General features: G+C 37.5%; 1 pseudogene; it reads right to left on the reverse strand.

The window, feature by feature from the left end:
- Positions 1 to 3416: 3416 nt before the first annotated feature.
- LOC121474040 lies at positions 3417 to 3865 on the reverse strand (annotated as a pseudogene).
- Positions 3866 to 4801: the final 936 nt, after the last annotated feature.

Raw genomic sequence — 4801 nt, forward strand, 5'->3', positions numbered from 1 at the left:
TGTCAGTAAGCTTTGATTTTATGTGATGTAGAGTAGAAATATATTTTGAGTTTTTTCCCCATATTTCATCCAGTTGTTTCAGGGCTATGTATTGAAAAGGCTGCCTTTCTTGCATTGTTCCGCGTGCTACCTTTATTTTAAATTAAATGTCCATATAGCATAGATCCCTTTCTGGTCTCTTCTGAAATCAACCTCAGTTGTTGTTTGTATATCCAGGCATTGATATCATATCTTAACTAAGTTTTGCTTTAAAATCTTTCTGTAAATTGTTAAAACAAACATTTCCCCTTCTCCTTCTATCTTGAATAGTATCTTGACTATTTTAAGTCCATTTCAATCAAGTTAAATTTTAGGGTATTTTCTAAAGGTACATACACCTATACCTACTCAGTTTTAATTGTATTGATTCTTTAGAAGTTTGAGGAGAACTGATACCTTGATAATATCAAGTGTTCCCACGAATAAACATGTTATATAGCTCCATTTGTCTACATCTTCTTTAATTTCTCTCAATAATGTTTTACTGTTTCCTCTGTAGAGGTCTTAAACTTCTACTATTAGATTTTCTGTACCTCATGATTTGGATGCTATTATAGACAAGTATGTTCTTCAATATTTGCATTTTCTAATAATTCATCACGGGAACTTACAGAAATACAGTAAATTATTCCACTTTAATCATGTAATCAATAATATCCTAACACTATAAAAATAATTTATCAGTTCTAAAAACATACAAGCAGATTGTTTTATATTTTCTATATATACTGTCATATGATGAGATAGTATGAGATAGTGGTTAAAAATTTAAACTCTAGAACTGGGCTGAGTTCCATTTCTAGCACTGCCATGTTTAGGTCCTTTGGTAAACTATTTAAGCTTTTCTAGTTTGTTATCTGTAAACATGCTATAACAATAAAATCTATCTTGTAGGGATTTTGTGGGGTTTGATGGTGCTGAGTGAGCTTCCTGAGGGAGTTAGCTAACTATAGGCAGGAAGCCAAGAATGGACACCCAGAATATATGAAAGTTATATAATATATGAAAATAAAAGTTTTTGGAGTAGATTTAGGTTTACAGAAAAAATGGCAAAGATAGTAGAGAGTCCCACATACTTCATATCCTGTTTTCTCTATTATTAATATCTTATATTAACATTTTTTTGTGTGTGTTTCAAGATTGTATCCAAGACACTATATAACATTTAGCTGCCATGCCTCTTCAGGCTCCTCTAAACTATGACAGTTTTTCAGACATTTCCTGCCTTTAATGACCTTGAGAGTTTTGAGGAATCCTGGTCAGATATTGTGTAGGATGTCACTCAACTCATCTTTTTGTGATGCTGACTGGCATTATGGATTTTTGGAAGGAAGACCATAGAGATCACTTCATATCTAGGGTGTACACTATCAACATGTTTATTTATCATGGTTGATGTTAACCTTGATCACGGCTAGATAGTGTTTGTCAGGCTTCTCCACCAAATTCCTTTTCTACCTCTTTGCATATTGTATTGTTTGAAAGAAAGTCACTGCGTGTAGCCTCCACTTCAAGAGAGGGAAGTTATGCTTCAGTCTCTTCAGGACACAGTATCTATATAAATTACTCAGAATTCTTCTGCATGGGAGATTTGTTTCTTCTTACCCATTTATTTATTCAATCACTTATTTATTTATGTTAGTATGAGCTTAGGGATACTTATTTTATACTTTGGGTTTTAATCTAATACCACTTTATATTGTTGTTCAAATTGTTTCAATTCTGGCCTTTGGTAACTTATTGTAGTTAATTCCTGTGTCCCTTTGATATACATATATCACCATCAGCATAGGTTTGTGTTTGATTTTGTTTTTTTGTCTCTTTTTGGGGTCTTATTAAAAAAAAAAAAAGTGAAACTTTTATTAAAGTGCCTCTAGTGGAGAACGTGAAAAATAAAGAAATTGACCCTAAAGAAATTCTAAAGGGATGAGGCTTTATGTCTGGCAGAAAGAAAAGTGAGGGAACACTAATTGCCTTGGAGTTTATGATATATCTTAGTTGTTAGAACTGGTATTGCTACTCACAATTCAAAGGGCAATGGATGTTTCCATGAATATGTAGCTGTGAAACTCTAAAATTGCATAGGCAATCTTGTTCTGATCGTAACACAAAAAAAGAAAATTAGAAAATTAGAAAAGAGTCTTAAGGTAACTGGAAGGAACTAATTTTTAATGAGTACTTACATTATATTCCTGGCACTTTGTATAAGTTGTATTATTTGAACAATGGCCATCTGCCTCTGATTTTCTCTACTCAAAGCCTGGGGGATAAACTCTTATTATCATATTACATTGTATTCTATGAATCATCAAAAGCCAACTGAAGAATTTCAGGAAGTAAGAAACATTAGTTATTTTTATAGAAAGAAGTCAAATTACATCCAAATTCCATAGAAATGACTTTCTTGCTACTTTGCTTCTCTTCTTTGTACATTTCTAATAATAAGCAGTAAGGTACAAATAATAGGATTTGGAACAGCTTGTTCCAAATACATTCAATTGTGGAGTGTTCTTTTCTTTTCAGTTACCAAGAGCACACCACTACCTTCTATAATCTAACCTGCTGTTGCTGATAAACACGATTCGCCAGTGGAGAGAGTGGTTCCATGGACCTTTGACTCGTGTGATGCATGATGCTTGGAGACTCCAACTGGGGCCAATCTATTCTCTCTGCTGTGCGTCTGACCTTGGATTATCACCTGTACTTGGTTCAAGTAATGAGATTCTCAGGTGGAATCACACATTTATTTTCTCCTAGAATTTAAGAAATCTCAGGGACTAGTTATGCTATTACCAGTCAAAGCAGGGATCTTTGGCTCCCGGGTCTCCATTTGCTCTCCTGACAACAATTTCAGTCTCTTGCTTCTGAGCTGGAGCCCAGAATAAATAGAGGCTTGGGAGCTCCTGAATATTTCCCCAAACTCCTAGATGTGCATGTTTTCTCTGCCAAGGGTTCCTATACCCACACTGAGATAGAGAATTACCCTCCTGCAATAACCCTTTCAACACAATTTCTATAATGGCTCCTTTTAACCAAATTTCTATAATGTTGGCATATTAGTTTCCTAGGACCGTCTTAATAAATAAATTAATAAATTGCCACTGAATTTGATTACTATTTATTTTTTAGTAGCATTTTTTTTTAAATTTAGAAAACAAAACAAAACCCCCAAACAAAAAGATTTTCCAACCACACAGAGAAGGGGTATGGGTAGGGGTGGGTGTGTGCCCATCCAGCTGTAGCCCTCAGCCCGTGTGGTTTTGGCAGCAATAAGTGATGTAAGGTAATGACCCCCAAAATAAAATGGTGTATGTGTGTGTATGGGAAGGAGACGGGTGCAAAAGCAGTGCGGAGTGGTGGGGGAAGGACAGATGCAGTCAGCACTGGGAACGCCCCAGGCAGGAGGCCATTTCAAAACATTTCCTGTTGATCATACCACCATGGACACCTTTGGCCAACAGCAGAACTAGCATCTTTGCAGTCCTGGTGACAGTGATGGACGTGGGAGCTCTGTGAGTACTTTCGGTAGGAAGATCCACGGTAAACTCCCTGCCCTGCAGCAGTGAGTCCCTGATAACAGAACATTTCTGGTTCCCAGGTGTCAGTCCATTCACGAAAAACAAAAACAAAAACAAAAACAAAAAAAATAAAACTTGACCAGTCTTTACCACCCAGGATGCTGACCTCAGCTGCCAAGAGGTTGATGAAGGTTTTTTCCCCATAAGGTGGCCCTGATGGAGGGCAAGTCCATATAGCCCATGATGGCCAAGTCGTGATAGGGGCCCTCTGCCATGATGCTGTGGTTGTGGGCATTCCACCTGGCCATGGCACTGCTGCTGGGGCTGGGGGCTGGGCTCAGTGGCCTCTGGATGGCAGGCAAGGGAGGCGGAGTGCTTGGCCCCAGAGCTGGGTCTGGGTAAGGAATCCGCTAGCTGTGTCTGATGGCTATAAATGACAGAAATTTATCTTCTTAGTTCTAGAGTCTAGAAGTCTGAAATCCTGGTGTTGGCTGCACCATGCTACCCTAGGAATGCTGGAGGGAAAAATATTGTCTTGCCTTTTCCATGTCTGGTGGCTCCCAGCAAACTTTGGCTTTGATTGGCCTGGAGCTGCATCACTCCACTATTTGCCTCTGTCTTTATGTGGCCTTCTTTTCTACTTGTCTCTGGGTTCTCTCCTCTTCTTATGAGATCACCCGTCATTGGATTTAGGGTACACCCTAATCTAGTATGACCCCATCCTACCTTAACTAAATACATCCGCAAAGAATTTTATTTCCAAATAAGACTGCATTCTGAGGTCTGGGTGGACATGAATTTTTGAGTACATTATTCAATTTATCATGCTCGGCTATTTATTTTCTCAATTCAAAGCAAGTTTGGAATACACACAGGGGCAGTTTAAGGAGCCTTCCAAGGTTGTACAATGGGAAACGATGACAAATGCCGGCTGACAATCTGGCAATGAGGGAAAGGATGAAAAACTCTAAACCACATTTGAATATTTGATGTACATTATATCAGAGACCCCAAATGTGTATACGTAATGATTCTATCAGGAACATGTTTGTGTGGAGGTATCGTCCCATTACTAGTTCTTAGAGACCATTTTATGAATTGTAACTTAATTCTTCATAATGAAACATCCCTTTTTCTATAAAGCAAAATATTCCTAACAAGTCTGATTTTCTTATTATCAATCTCATTTTCTCATCTAAAATGCAACCTCCTTAAGAAAAAAAAAATGATGGATAGTTCCAATA

This window comes from Vulpes lagopus, chromosome 12 (assembly GCF_018345385.1).
Source record: "Vulpes lagopus strain Blue_001 chromosome 12, ASM1834538v1, whole genome shotgun sequence".
Taxonomy (NCBI): domain Eukaryota; kingdom Metazoa; phylum Chordata; class Mammalia; order Carnivora; family Canidae; genus Vulpes; species Vulpes lagopus.